The following is a 16,993-nucleotide window of genomic DNA, read 5'->3' on the forward strand; positions in this document are numbered from 1 at the left end:
TCAACACGTCAGTAAATGTTGACGTGCCACTTTTGGCATGTCAAAAAAAAATTTGTTGACGTGCCACTTTTGACACGTCAGTATTTACTGACGTGGCAAAAAATTCCTACTGTTTGCCACGTCAAAAAATGGCCTTTTTTTTTGTAGTGAGAAAGTATGACATTTATAGAATCATAAAATTGCTCGGGATCCATTTTCTCACAACAATTTTTGGTGGCTTCATGGAGAAAAGCATGCAACACTGAAATAAAAGCGAATTTGATGAGTAACATATTAACTACGGAGAAGGTACAAAATTTTACCCCATTGATGCATTTAAAAAGAGTTAATTACCATCAAACTTTCTGCAGTGCAATCAGACACTTGCCATCCATGATCTTGATCAGAGAAAGTTCATGATCCTTTAGAAATGTGACGACACATGCTTTTAAAGTCTCTAGAAGGGTTGTTCTTGAGCTTTACAATGGAATAACTAGTCTGAATGAATATTGGATAGTTTTTATTTTTTAAGCAAAAAGGTAGATTTGATGAATGTTATGGAGAAGAGATGCTTTTAGAATTGAAAATCAAACCTGAGATTTCTTTATAAATTCGTGCCCTCTCGCAAGTGTAGATCCAATTTCAACAATGAGATTACTAGCAAGTAAAGCTTGAATAGCAAAACCGGTATCCCACACTTGACTACAAAAAGTCTGCATAAAAATTGCATATATCAAAGTCAGCAATCCCTTCTTTTTCCTTGCAAAGACTTCGGGCTTGTAGACTTGAAGCTAGAAAATTAACAAGAGCTAGGGCTTTATCCTCGAGTTTGAATAGTTATATTTACAAAACCAACCATAGAAAGAAATTTAGTTTAGGGAATCTCTTCATTCATTGTTCAATATGAAGTGGAATTCAAATGTTCAACAGATAGTCAAAAGATTCTGCAATTGACCTGCATCTTGATTCCATCTTCAGCGACCCATATGTAATCTGGGATCCTAGCAATATGCTTCTTGAAATAATCGCCATTTGGATCTTCAACCCAACATGCAAGCATACATAGGACCTGTTCAATGAAATAGTTTTAGGGGTACTGTTATATATATATATAGCCCAAATAGATGTTCTCCATTGCTTTGTTTGATAAGATTACCTTTTCCACGCATCCAATGGTGATGTATCGACTTCTCTCATCTTCATAATGAATGTGTGATGCAGGAGGAATTTTAGAAAATTGTTATTTTAATTATGCATGTGTGTTTTAGTTTTCATTTTTTAATAAGGATTGAGTTTTTCCTTTCCTATTAGGATTTGTTTTCCTTTTCCAATTAGGTTTGCTTTTCCTTTTTCCTTGTTAATTTAGGAAGTGCCTAGCCTATATAAAGGCATATAGTCTTTGTTGTTTTTCAATTCAGTTTATACTTCAATTAAATTTAAATCTTTCAGAGTTATTTATTTGTTTGCTTATTTGAGGCATTTAGGGACTTTCTCTTCCCTATTTGTTATTTTCTCTATTCTTGAGTTCTCTTCTCTATCTTCAATTCTTCGCTTCTGCTGCTATTATACGTTGTCAGAACAATCTTAGTTCTGCCCAGCGTCAATTGGTATCAGAGTTCAGCATCTTTTGGGGATGAATTTTTTCATTAGTTTATCATGACTAATGGTCGTGGTCGACATGGACAGGTTCCGAATGAGGAAGTCCCTTACCATGAGCGCAGTATACAAGACGTGATGACTGAAGATTTGAAAAGGCGGGTTGCGGAGTTAACCTAGCGTCTAGCGGCGCAAAACTTGGAGATGTATTGCGATATTGACGGTCACAATTCAAAATCCAATTTCGAGAACCCGTATCACAAGCCTGTCCTATTTTGGGAACAGCGTGTTCGGGATGAACGACATGGAGACTTAGACTTCAGAGTTAAGTTTGTTGATGAAGAGTTTCAATATGAAGAAGACGTTGAAGATCCTTCTCAATGTTTTGTGGATTGGAATTCTCCATCAACTTATGATACATATGTCGATGATGAAGATCTTATAGAGGTGGAGGAAAATTTTATTTTCAATGAGGAAGAAATAGTTGACCATTTTTGGGAGATTTATATGCCGCACAAATGGGAGAGGATAAATGAATACCGTGTGAAGATTGAAATATCTCAATATGATATGAAGAGCCTTCAAACTACTATTCGCAGTCATATTGTGATGGGTTGTAAATTGTTTCTCTTCTGGTATCAAGTTGCATTGATGTTGAGAAGTTCGAGATGGAAAGGATTAATTGGACATCCAAAAGATCGAGGAAAAAATGATTTGAACTCGAGTGCGAGTTCTTTCCAACATGGAGAGACTAATGTAGGAGGAATTTTAGAAAATTGTTATTTAAATTATGCATGTGTGTTTTAGTTTTCCTTTTTCAATAAGGATTGGGTTTTTCCTTTCCTATTAAGATTTGTTTTCCTTTTCCTATTATGATTTGTTTTCCTTTTCTAATTAGGTTTGCATTTCCTTTTCCTTGTTAATTTAGGAGGTGACTAGCCTATATAAAGGCATTTAGTCTTTGTTGTTTTTCAATTCAATTTATACTATCAATTAAATTTAAGTATTTCAGAATTATTTCTCTGTTTGCTTATTTGGGCACTTAGAGACTTTTTCTTTCCTATTTGGTATTTTCTCTCTTCCTGAGTTTCCTTTTCTATCTTCAATTCTTAGCTTCTACTGCTGTTATGTGCTACCAGAACAATCTTAGTTCTACTCGGCATCAATGTGCTTCATTGTTGAATAACGAGCCTTCTCTCTTACCAAATTGTTAAAGGGCCAACAAGTGAGAAGAGGCTCAGTGAATATGTATAGACTATCCCATAGCAAATCTTGTAGCAAAGGATGGGGATAGTAGAGATCCTCCTGTAACAATGGTTTTGCAAAATCAATTCACTTGAAGAATATTGAAAAGCATATGTAACAATGAGCAATTATCAACAATGCATAAAATATTATGGTAAACTCACCTTTGCACATAGATGACGCACTTTCTTCCAATTAACTTCATTGTAAGGTTGAGTGTAGAGTTCCTCCCTCAATTGAAGAATGAGAGGTGTGATTGGGCCTACAAACCTTTTCCCATATAGGTATGACATGGGCATGTACACCATGCGGCAAAAGCACCACATTTTAGTTGCATTTTGGGGGAATAGGCAATTGATAAGTAGTGTGTAGGAAATTTAATTATCAAAGAGAAGAAAAAGGTAACAATTTTTTTTTTTTTTTTTTTTTTTTTTTTTTTTTTTTTCAGTCAAACACTAAGTTTTCAACATTAAACTAAATAATTTCAAAAACATTCCATTAGGATGTAAAGTACACTAACATTTTGCTGCAGATTGGGTTGCTCAATAATTCGGACGATTGTTCGAACGTGCAGTTCTAGAAGGCTGGCAAAAGACCCCGTTCAGAGTCCCATCCGAATGGCCTATGTTTCTTTATGTTTTTTTGTCGTGGCCGTCCGGACGGCCATATGACCCGTCCGAACGGGTGCCGTTAATTTGTTTTATTTTCTAGCCGACTGTATGTTGTTATTTTAATAGGGTTAGGGTTTTGGGAGTCGTTAATTTGTTATTTTATTAGGTTTAGGGTTTTTGGTGTATTTATGTCATATTTTATTAGGTTTAGGGTTTTGGGCTATAAATATATGCTTATAGACTTTATGTTGTTATATGCTCATAGTTGAGTTTATTCATCTTTTTCCTTCAAAACCTAGAGAGTATTTAGCTTTTCAAAAAGAATTCTTAGATCATTTATAGACTTAAGATCTATAATTACCTATCCGCTGCTTTATTGTTGTTCTTCGCTGCAACCTATCAAGTCAGGCTGCATCAGTTGGTATCAGAGCTCAATTAGTTTCCATGAATGGAGAGGAATGACCATTGTGCAGACATGAATAAGGTGCACGTGCGTACGGAGACAGCTCTCAAGGAGCAACCGGCAATTCGCCTGCGACACATAAGTGGTGGGCCGAACGGTTGTCGTCGCTAACCAAGACCGTGATTCGCAGAGGCAGAAGGCAAATCTATCGTTGAACGTTGGCAACACACGGAGGATCGACTTAGGGCTATGAGGGATCAAATTGAATACCTCACTACTCAAGTATATGACATGTGGTTAACATTGGAATGGATCTGGAAACCCTTTTGCGGAGCGCGAAATGCACGGACGTCAGCACCATGCGCAAGCTTATGCCAATAGGTCGGTGAATGGGTTCGAACTCAATATTCCAGAATTCTATGGGGATCTACAACTCGAAGAATTTCTGAATTGGGTGCTAGTTGTTGAAGAGGTTCTTGACTTCTAAGGGGTACCCGATGAACAACGAATCTCTTTGGTGATACACACATTCCGAGGAAAAGTTGATGTGTGGTGGCAGCAACTGAAGCAAAATAGGGTGCAGCAAGGCAAATTGAAGATCAATAGTTGGGAGACACTATTGAAATACATGCGAGTCGCCTTTTTGGCCGATAAGTATACTATGGGCCAAAAATCACAGAATTGGAGACAAGGGTCTATTGGTGTGACAAGAAAAATAGAAAATTTCTACAAAAAAAAAAAGAAAAAAAAGGTGTTTAGGGAAACATAGGATGAGGCGGAGAGTCCACGACAGGCCAATTTGACCTTTACTCGCCAACCTCAAATCCGTCTATCCAATCAATATGTGGAGAGGCAAGGTGAGTCCGTTTATGAAGAGTTCTTAGAATCTGATATCCTTAATGAAGAGTTCGAGTATGAAAATGTTGAAGATCCTTCCCAAGGGTTCATGGATTGGGATTCCCCACCAACCTATGATGACGATGTTAATGAGGAAGATCCTATTAAAAGACCTTTGCCATCCGACCTAGAGGAAGAGTACGAAGAAGAAGGGTCTTCTGATAAGTGCTAAAATATTCATATTTTCAGCCCTTAACTTGCATGTTTTAATCCTTTGGTTTTAGTTAATTAGGCCATTTTAATTCATTTTTGTGTTTTTCATACTTTTGCAGACTTTTGGAAGGAAATAAATCTAGACGATTTGGGCTCAAAGAGAGAAAATGGAGAAAATTGGAGCTCCCTGACACTGCAATCAATCGCATGGTACCTGCGATCGAGTGCAGTACCCGAGAGGACACAGCATAAAGTAAGCCAGGAGCAATCGAGCGCATGCCAGAAGAAGGATCGATCGTAGACCTGCGATCGAGCGCACACGGGCTGAGATCGATCGCACCCGTACGCAGGAGACACATCAAGTGGCGGCTAAAGTGTCACTCTTTCCATATTAGGGTTTTCCAACTCCCAATTGTAATAGGTCTCAAAACCCTACGAAATCCCTAGGTTTACTACTTTGCCAAGGACTTCTAAAACCTATAAATAGACCCTTAAGCCTCTAGAATAGACACACTTTGTAAGGAGAAGAATAGGAGCTCTTCAAGTTTAAGTCTCGGGTTTATTCTTTTCCTTTCTTTTCTTTTCTTTTTATTTTATGAAGATGTTTAACATCAATTTTATGTGTAGTTAATTTAATTAGTATGGCTTGATTGAAGCCCTAGTTATGTTTTGTTAATATTTCAATATTGGCGCCTTTGTGATGATCTTGTTGTGTTATTTAACTTGATTAATGCCTACTTGCATGAATTCCTCATATGTGTGTGCCTGATCAACATATGCATGTGGTACGGACTAGTTAGTTAAATCAATTTGGATGGCCGAGTCCTGGGTTTAACATAAGTAACAAAAGTAATCCACATCGGATTCTTTAGTTAATCAACATGGGGAACCGAGAGTATATGCCATGCCCTAGGCCTCATGTGTTTGTCGATTTCCATAGAACATATGCCTTCCTAAGGAACAACTTAGTATAAATCATGTTAAATCCCTTAGGAAAGAAAAGAGTTAAGAGTATACGTCATACCTAACTCGTTACTTAGGAAAATCTATAGCCTTAGGAGTATACGTCATGCCCTAAGGTTGACAAACATTAGATATGCATAACTTGATCAAAGCATTGGCATATTGTTATATTAGCTAAATATAATTAGATGTGGATATCAAAGCCCTACCCTTTATTATCATCACTTCAATAATCAATCTTTGTTTTACTTAAGGAATCTATTTTTAAATATAAATTCAGCAATCCTCGTGGGAATGATCCTGTACTTGCACCATATAATACTATGTTGACCCTTTGCACTTGCAAGTAAAACATACAATTATTTACCTATTAATTTAGGTAAATATTTTGCATATCATCTTGTCCTATGTTTGACGGCATCTACCCCGAAGAAGAGAACCCATTGGAAGAGGAAGAGCCCACGGATGACATCGTTGATTATAAAGAGGTTGATGAAGACCTTCCAGGTGAATATACTACTTTTAATGGTGAAGAGGTTGATTATGTTGATTTCCTTGGTGTTAAAGATATTTTAAACTCTCCAAACAATGATTATGATGAGTTTTATACAAATGAGGAAAATTATATGTTCACAAGGGAAACAATGGCTGACCCATTCTTTAGTATTTTCATAGCATGTGGAAGGGAGAAGAGACGAAAGGAGTACAACAAATTTGAAGAATTGTCAAGTGGTGTGTGGGGCCTTCACGACAACCCTCAAAGTATTTCAATGATGAAAAACACCGTGCTTATTGTGGGGTGTTGTCTTGTTTTGATCTTGAGGAAGAGCGAGTGGAACGAGTTGATAGGGCATTCGAAGGACCGTGCAAAGAACCGACTAAAATCGAGGTCAAATTCTCTCCAACCAGGGAAGGATCATGCAAATCGGATCGCTCAAGAATTCGGACAGAAGCCAAACGTGCAGTTTTGGAAGGCTGGCAGGAGACCCCGTTCGGAGTCCCGTCCAAACGGCCTATGTTTCTTTATGGTTTTTTGTCGTGGCCGTCCGAACAACCATATGTTCTATCTGAACGAGCATCATCAGTTTGTTTTATTTTCTAGCCGACTTTATGTTGTTATTTTATTAGGGTTAGGGTTTTGAGAGTCTTTATTTCATTATTTTATTAGGTTTAGGGTTTTGTGTGTATTTATGTCATATTTTATTAGGTTTAGGGTTTTGGGCTATAAATATATGCTTATAGCCTCCAGAGAAATGAGAGTTTATGTTGATTATTGATTTTTATTAATAAGAATTACTCATAATTGGGTTTATTCCTCTTTTTTCCTTCAAGAATAATTCTCAGATCATTGATAGACTCAAGATCTAGAATTACATATCCGCTGCTTTATTGTTGTTCTTCGCTGCAACCTACCAAGTTAGGCTGCATCACATTTTTAGGAAATACAATGAAGTAGTAAGAAAATATGTACAAATTAACCTGGATGAATGGGGAGAAATGAAGGAAGGATCCAAAATTCCGGAGGCATTGGGTTGGTTCCAGTCCACTCGAACACAACAAGTATCTACAACAAAAGGAAAAATATGCATAGTATAGTTAATTATGAGCAACCAATCATCATACATAGTGAATATTTGTGTTACACCAACCAAATGCCTACTATATATATTAGATTTATGAAATATGGTCATACGTATTGAAAGCCAGGTCTTTTCCCAAGAAGGTATGTGTGTTACATCATCATGATCAAGGATCCATTTTTGCCCTCTTGCAGAAGCATTTTGTTGACCACCATAGGGTCCTTCCCCGAGTATACACTTACAAATGTAGCTAATAGCCGTGCAAAACATGATGCGATGACCCTCTATGTGTAATCCCCAGCCACCATCTTCATTCTAGATTAATTATGCAAAAGTTACAACATACTTGCTAAAGATGATAGTTTAAACACACATACTCACACAAAGGAAAGAAAGCAAGTAATTCAGCAAACAGTCTAATCTTGTTTGTGTAATTAACACGTAAAGCTTTCAAGAATATGCACCTGATGATAGTATATGTATCGGAGGATTTCCTTTTGATACTCAGCAAGGAACACAAGATTAAGATGTCTTGTAATGTACAAACTGTAAAGACAGCATATCAAGGAGATCATGCAATCAACAATAAAGATCCCAAACATCATGCAATCAGTTGATTGCATGATGATTCTCAATCCCAAGCATCATGGCCCAGTGATTGTGCAATTCATTGCACAATCACCAGCTCACCAAATCTCCTAGATATTGTACAGAGTTGCCTTGTACAGAGCAACGGTCATATGATTCTCCCTTATTATCATTTCCTTTGATACTTTCCTTTGCTGTATAGGGATACATTCATTGTAACTTACCTTACTAAGAACCATTGTACAACTATATAAAGGAATATACATTCATGCTTGGATCATTCATTCCAAAGTGGTTTTTCATATCCTTTGTATTCTTTGCATGGTATCAGAGCCTTACACGGTTCAAACCTAAGTTTCGATCAAATGACCGAGTCTAGCAACACTTTTGCTTCCGACACTGCCACCACCACTATTAGCAACACTACCACCACCACTATTAGCAACACTTCCGCCCCAAACACTGCTACCACTACAGTTTCCTTCTCCATACCCAATATCAATCATGTTGCTCCCAAAATCATCCTTGAAGGCCCCAACTACATGGCTTGGGTTTATCAATTCCGACCCATCCTTCGCACGAATGACCTAATGGGCATTGTTGATGGCACTGAGCCATGCCCACCTAATTTCATTCCAAGTCCTACTAAGGACACTCCTGACCAACTAAATCCCAACTTTGTATTATGGGAAAAGAAGGATCAATACCTTCTCAATTGGTTCATTGCCACCCTATCTGACAAAGTATTCTCAACTGTCTATGGGTTAGAAACCTCAAGACAGGTCTGGACTGCCTTAGCCAATCGGTATGCTGCTCCTTCAAAGACGCGCATCCAAGATCTAAGGCATCAATTGCAGGGTTTGCGCCAAGGGAACAAAACATGTTCAGAATATGTGCATGAAGCCAAAACTTTGGCTGACAAGCTGGCTATGGTTGGAAAGCCAGTAAATGATGAAGACATCATCTCTTATCTAGTAGGAGGATTGACTCCACGCTACAATGCCTTCATATCTTCCTTCTCATTCATGACAAAGGATGTTCCCATGTCCCTCGAGGACTTTCAAACACAACTCTTCAGCCATGAACAGCTGCTCAACAACCAACTTGCTGATACTGAAGCCAACACATTTGCCTTGTATTCCTCAAAGGGAACTAACAACAACCGCAAATCCAAATTCAGCAAAGCCCCTATTTTCAACAACAACCAGAAGCAATACCAACCTCGGTTTTCAAATCAGCAGCAAAAGAATTTCAACCAGAAGAAATTCTTTAACTCCGCCAATTCTTCACACCCAAGTAAAACAACTTTTGGTCAATTTAGTAATCAAAATACTAATCGATCTGCATGTCAGATATGTGGCAAGAGCAGCCATCAAGCTTTAGATTGCTTCCACCGGATGGACTATGCTTACCAAGGTAGACATCCGCCAACAAAATTGGCTGCAATGGTTACACAATCCAATGCCCTTTGTGAGGAAGATGACTGGCTTGCAGATAGTGGAGCCAATAACCACATCACTGCCAATCTGGAAAACCTCTCCATTTAGCAACCATATAATGGAGGTGAAGCAGTCACGGTTGGAAATGGTGGTGGGCTTTCAATCACTTATACTGGTTCCACTTCCTTTCATACACCAAAATCCACTTTGCATCTTAAAAACATTCTCTGTTGTCCTAATGCATCTGCCAACTTGTTATCTATACAGAAATTTTGTAAAGATAACAATTGTTTCTTTAAGCTAACCGACACCTATTTCTTGTGAAGGACAACCTAACCGGGGAGATTCTCCTGCAAGGGCCCAGTGAAGGTGGCCTTTATCCAGTGCACTTGAAGAACTTCTTAAAGAATAAACTCCAACGGCTCACAGCATTCATTGGAGTACAGACCTCACCTTCCATTTGGCATAAACGTCTAGGCCATCCACACTCAAAGGTTTTTCAGAAAATAATCAATTCAAACCATCTTCCTGTGACACCTTCTAAGGCTGATTCCACAGTTTGTGTTGATTGTCAACTTGCTAAAAGTCGACAACTACCCTTTCCTAAATCACAAACTGTCACTCATTCTCCTTTAGAACTTGTACACAGTGACATATGGACATCCCCTGTTTTCTCAATAAGTGGATGCAAGTATTATGCCATATTCATTGATGATTATTCAAGATATTCTTGGCTGTTTCCTCTCAAACAAAAATCAGATATGCTTGATTGTTTTATTAAATTTAAATGCTTGATAGAAAATCTGTTAACTTGCAAAATTAAGAAGTTACAAACCGATGGTGGTGGAGAGTATACATCTTATCATTTCAAACAATTTCTTTCCACTCATGGCATACTTCATAGGATTACATGCCCACACACACCCCAGCAAAATGGGATTGCTGAAAGAAAGCACAGGCATGTCATTGAAACAGGCCTGGCTTTGCTATCTCAATCCCATTTACCTCCCAAATATTGGGTTGAAGCTTGCCTTACGGCTGTCTTCCTCATCAATCGCATGCCTTCCCCAATTATTCAGAACTTCACACTATTCACCAAGCTTTTCCAGGCAGAACCTGATTACTCCTCCTTGAGAGTATTTGGATGTGCTTGTTATCCTCTGCTTCGTCCATATACCAAGCATAAACTAGAGTTTAAGAGCTAACAGTGCATCTTCTTAGGCTACAGCTCCAATCACAAAGGCTATAGATGCATGGATCCCAAAACTCTAAGGGTCTATTTTTCAAGGAATGTGGTATTCGATGAGATTGTATTCCCTGCGCAAGTAACAGCCGCCACCTCACTGCCTGCAAGGGACTCCTCTCAGTCACAAGGTGCTGTCCTCTTACCCTCTCACTTCTTCTCTATTAATTCCATGCCTATTGATCCTACTCCTGTTATGATAGATTCACATGAAATTTCCTCTTCTGTTGCTCACAATCCTACTGCATCCTCACATGATATTAATCTGCCACTCACTCAGCCCATACTTAACAATGCCATACCTCATGCTATGGACTCTAGTACTTCCTCACAGCCGGACAGTGACCTCCTTCTCAATGGTATACATAGGCAACCCTCAAATCCAGTAACCAACCCTCTACCACCACCTAAGACAACCCCTACTGTTTTTGAGCCTATACCTGCCTCTTCCCCCCAACCAACTGAGCATGTCCCTACCTCTCTTCCTCAACCAACTAGTGACACCTCCCATGCCACTACATCCGACATTCCTCATAGGGTCACTCGGTCTCAAACAGGAACCCGAAAACCTAAGACTTTTCTTGATTTTCAACTTTACAACGTTACCAAACATCCCTTGAAGGCCTATCATATTGCTTCTCTTCCCTGTGAGCCCACCACATACAACCAAGCTGCTTCAAATCCTAAGTGGCTTGCTGCCATGGACCAAGAATTTCAAGCTTTAATGGAAAAAAACACTTGGACTCTTTGCCCCAGACCAAAACACCGCAACATTATCAAAAACAAGTGGGTGTATAAATTAAAACAAAATTCCAATGGCACCATTGATAGATACAAAGCCCGTTGTGGCTAAGGGCTTCCAACAAAGGGATGGACTAGACTACACAGAGACTTTCAGTCCTGTGATCAAACCAGCGATAATACGACTGGTTTTGGCACTTGCTCTCAACTTTAATTGGCCACTCAAGCAACTTGACGTGTCCAATGCTTCTTGCATGGGGTGCTTACCGAAGAAGTCTTCATGGAACAGCCGCAAGGGTTTGTTAATTCAACATTTCCTGATTATGTTTGCAAATTAGACAAGTCCCTTTATGGCCTCAAACAGGCCCCTAGGGCTTGGTTTCATCGTCTTACAGAGGCTTTGCTAGACAGAGGTTTTGTTGGTTCAAAAGTTGATACCTCACTGTTTTTACTTCGTCAATCATCTGTGTGCATTTTCCTTTTAGAATACGTTGACGATATTATTGTTACTGGCAGTAACCTCTCTGTTATTAATGAGTTGATTCAAAGTTTGCAAGCAGAATTCAGGTTGAAGGACTTTGGCACCCTATCCTACTTCTTGGGCATTCATGTTCATCGTGACAATCAGCACATCCACCTCAATCAAGCCAAGTATATTATTGACTTGTTGCATCGCGTAAACATGATTGGCGCCAAACCATACTCAGCCCCATGTACCTCAGGGAAACGACTTACTGCCAATGATGGTGATCCACTCCCAGACCCAAGTCTCTATCGTCACATTGTTGGTGCTCTTCAATACTGCACTCTTACTAGACCGGATATCTCATTCTCTGTCAACCAACTTTGCCAATTTCTTCACTGTCCAACCACGTCCCACCTAGGTGATGCGAAGCGGGTCCTCCATTACTTAAAAGGAACTGCTGACTTTTGGTTGTCTTTCTCCAAAGGTTCTTTGCATCTCAGGGCATATTGCGATTCAGATTGGGCTGGTGACCCCTCTGATATGAAATTAACAAAGTTTGTTGACAGAGAATGAGATATCCGATCTAGTAAGAGTGCAGTATTGAAGAGCACCAACAATATGACGATAGAGACTTGGGTCTGGGAGTGGATCACCATCATTTACACAAACACATTACCTGCATTTTTTTTCCCGTTAAAAAGAATACAATTAGCAATTGCATTAAGATGAAAACCAAAACAAGTCAAAGGTAGGTAGGTTGTCTTTGATCTAATGGTACTGTTCATAGCCTTGTCAATCTAAGAAGATGTTTCTCGGTTAAATATCATTAGTAAAAGTTTGTTATGCTGTTGATGATTTATTTCGATATCTCAAAAAGTTCCCTGATGTATACTTTTATGTGATTATCCCAAAAAAATATATGTTTGATTATGTGGTGATCACAATGATGACACTTATTAAAGAAAAAAATGATAATAATTGAAGAAATTTATAATGTTATGAATATCAAATGCGAAAATAATAAACTAAATAATACAAAAAATTTTACGTGGTTCAGTCTATGACCTACATCCACAGATAAAGCTTTAAGGGTTATATTATGCTTTTATTAAGTGAATAATTTTACAATACAAATGATCCCTATTTATAGGGATGGGGAGATAATACAAAATGGTATAATTGATAAAATCAAATCAGGTTATATTTCATTTTGATTTAATTTTGTTAATTACAATCAATGCTATAATATATTCTCATAATATCACAATATATTCTAACAATAATTATGAGTCTCACCAAGGGGGCAAAGGAAAAATAATGGGCCAGCATTTTCAGCAAGCCAATGGCCATCACTAGCCTGCAAGGCCGAAAAGAAATGGACGGCCCTTCTCAGTGCAGCTGTGGCCTTTTCATTTGTGGTTTCCTCTCCATCCTCGACCTTTACCAAGGGAATTATTGTTTGTTTGAAGTTTTTCTCCTTAAGAAACTGCAATCATTTTGACAAAGAAAATGGTCATATTAGAGTAAATAATTTATGAATTATTAGGTATCTCATGATATTATGAATTTTAAAGCTGCTAGATTACTCTATATTCAGAAGTGGAGGAGAAATACATTCCCTTAAGCCTATGGAGCATGGGTCATTTGTGCCCTCTCTCCCCTTGGCTCCGCGGGTGACTATATTTTTAGGCACATACTTTTGCTATTATATATAAGGGGAACTTCACAAAACCCCTTTAAACATTCATGCATTTTAAAATTATTTTATTAAAGTTTAAAAACTCTCAATTATAATATCGAACTTTCAATTTTTGGCGATGTACCCCCTATGTTAGGATTTTTCATTAAATTTTGTCAAAATTTTCAAAATACCTATGTTTTTTTATTTTTTTTTTTATTGTAAAAAAAAAAAATTCAAAGATTCAAGCATTGGTTATAAGGATTTAACGGAATTTGGAAGATATCTACGCCTGAATCTTTGCAAAAATACTTACTCCTCAAATATACATGAATAGCTTTCCAAATCTCCATATTATAATGCGGATGTGAATATGGATATCTAAAAGGAATATCTGCATTTTGCAGATGTGGCTATGGCTAGTACTAATTATTGACACGACCTATGAACTTACACAAACCAATCATATGCCATATCTGACCAGCTCATTCTTCGTTCTACATGACATGAATCATTATTTGATTTTATGGATGTTGTTTGTCATTAAGCTATTGTACAACATATATATTCGGAGCTCAGAAAATTTACATGTGACCTTGTTCGAAGCCTTCCTACTTCCTAGTTCCATGGCACATAAAATTTACAGAAGTACTAAATAACCATGACACAGATGTTGATGCTATGGGAAAGGTTGCATGTGACCATGGCAGGAACAGGAAAGTAGGTGTTTTTAGTGTAGAGGATCAAATGATATTGGTATAGGTCATGGAGAGAAGATGGGAATACCTACATTCGCCATATGAGATCATTGCTAGGTTTCACGTGCAACCGGTTGCTATAGAAATTTTGACGAGCCTCTTCAACCTCAGCCCTCTCTTGTGAGGTACCAGCCTGAGGGTCAAACTCCCATATCTGCCTTCCAACAAAGTTGTTTGTGGTGAAGATATAAGGGTCTTTTCCACCCTCTGCTATCTTAAGCCTCCACATATTCTTCCTTATCAGTTTCTTTCAATCACTTCTCTCTTCTCTTCTTCTCTGCTTCATGTAGCTATTATATATAGTAACCAATCATATATATATATATATATATATATAGATAGATAGATAGATAGAACGAACTTATAACCAACACTAAAGCAACCATAATCGTAATTAACTAGGTGTATTAGATTTATGTGGGGGCAGTGATGAATTATAAATATGGAAACTCCTCAAGGTCAAAGAGTACATGATTAATTTTTTTTTTTTTTTTTATTGAAATGGAATCCATATTAGTCTCATTCATAGAAATCATGAGCATAAAGCTCTTACAAGCAACCATAGCCAAAGTTACGAGGTTACAAGTATCACAGATGACGTATTACATTTCAGACCCATAACCAATTCACTAACTCATGACTAATCTACATATTAAAAAACAGATCTGCGAGAAACATATTCAAACTAATGCATAAGTAGTGCTTATTCCTCGGAACTAAAGGTAGACAAACCCCCAACCGAAACTCTTTCTCCTCGACCCGAAAGTCAGGATAACGTTCATATCCACAACCCAAAGGTCTCGACCACAGAAAATAACCCAGAGGACACCACACACGCAGATTGAGAGGGGACAAAGCCTTATTACAAGCAAAAAAATAGGAAATAAAAGCGTACTGGGAAATAAAGAGAATAAAACCGAAGAATCACACTAAGCAGGTAACGGCAGTCAGAAGGAAGCCGATTGCGTATTGGCTGGAAAATGACGTGGAAGGTGGCGTTGGAGCTCATCGCAGGGGGACACGAGGAAAGACTCGACATCGGACGGTGGGCGGCAGAGTGGGCTCGGAGGAGATCGGCGTCGCACACAAAACAAACTGGAGGAGGAGTTTGAGTGAATCCCCCTAGAGCATCACCAATAAAGTGTGACAAACAGACAATGCAATAAAACCAACACACCAAAATGCATGCCAAAAGATAGACATAAAGGAAAGGAAATAAGACAACCAGAAACAAAATAAAAAAAAGCAGCCGGAGAGAACCGAATAAATCTAACCACATCCGGAGAGACGGATCCAGTGCAAATGGTGTGATGGGCACTGGCGGATCTGGGTAGCAAGGTGGTGGAGCACGCGTTGAGGTGGACCAGGCAATGGGCGACCGATCGGGCAGGGACGACACGGACTGAAGCCAAATCCGACCCAGCAACAGGCGTGGCGAATGGAGTAGGACGGAAGATCGGCCTCCAAAAAAACCCTAAAATCAGAAAAGGGGCGGAGAGGGAGGGAGATGAAGAAAACACTCAAAGAACAAGGGACATCAAATAAATAGGCTAGTTCTAGGACCCGGGGGGGGGGGGTGGAGAGAAGAGGATGAGGGGGAAGAGGGGGAGGGGGAGAACAGGGGTTCATGACAAAACTCTAGCAGAGAGTGTCTCGAGGGAGAGAGAGAGAGAGGAAATTTTTTTTTCGATAACTAATTTTCTTTATTTTGTTAGGGAAGACTCATGCTTCATGATTAATTTAAATTACTATTATAATGAAGTTCAATGAGTTAGCTATATATATATTCGTATTATTTATAGATCTAAATTCTCTTGATTTTTAAAGGTGAATGCATGGTAGATATCACAAAATTCATGGTACATGCATGGCTGACGTTGTTCCCGGCCCCATGCATCCTTCATTTAAAATATCAGGATAGTCTTTGTGATTAATATGGTACATATTAATCAGTAGAAAACTATCATGAATTTACCTTGAAAAATTCATTAAATCTTGTGAAAATATTCGTTATTTATAAACAGATATAGAAATAATAATAATAATAATAATTCATAATTCCCAATGAAAATATTTAATTAGAGGACCACATGCATATATAAGAAGGATTGCTATCAACATACGAAGAAGAAAATTTATAATTTTAAAAAAAGAATCCATGTTTTACATAAGTTAGTCTATAATCATTAAAAACTTAGAGTCAACACCAATGCGCCCTACGCAAACGTAGGCTGCACCACTGACCATGCCAACACAATTTTTTAGTTTTTTTTAATCAAATAAGGAAGGATTACATGGGATTGAAAATGGGAAGACCGAACTTCCTAACAAAAAAAAAAAAAACACTAAAATGCTTAAAATACAAACCAATAACAAAAAATGAGTTAAAAAAGTGATTCGGTCCTTTATATCTTTAACAAAAGCCAAAAAATAGGTCGCATAAGGGGTAAACAAATAAAAGGGACATGACCTCGAATGGTCTATCAATCATTTCCGAACCCCACATGCAGTTTATATGCTTTAACTTGTAATCTTTTATGCCGAAAGCTGGTCAACTAGCTCTCTTTCTCGGTTCAAGGCTTTTATTTTGGAAGGAAACTCCCTAGTGGTCATCCTTGCCCTTTCAACATCCAAATATCACTCAAGAATATTA

At 38.1% G+C, this 16,993-nt stretch overlaps 1 pseudogene; it reads right to left on the reverse strand.

Moving 5' to 3' along the window:
• The window catches only part of LOC132180533 (beta-amyrin synthase-like), a 29,204-nt pseudogene extending 14,635 nt beyond the window's left edge, over positions 1 to 14,569 (reverse strand).
• Between the last annotated feature and the right edge of the window lie 2,424 nt (positions 14,570 to 16,993).

Source organism: Corylus avellana, chromosome 8 (genome assembly GCF_965113065.1).
Source record: "Corylus avellana chromosome 8, dhCorAvel1.hap1.2, whole genome shotgun sequence".
Taxonomy (NCBI): domain Eukaryota; kingdom Viridiplantae; phylum Streptophyta; class Magnoliopsida; order Fagales; family Betulaceae; genus Corylus; species Corylus avellana.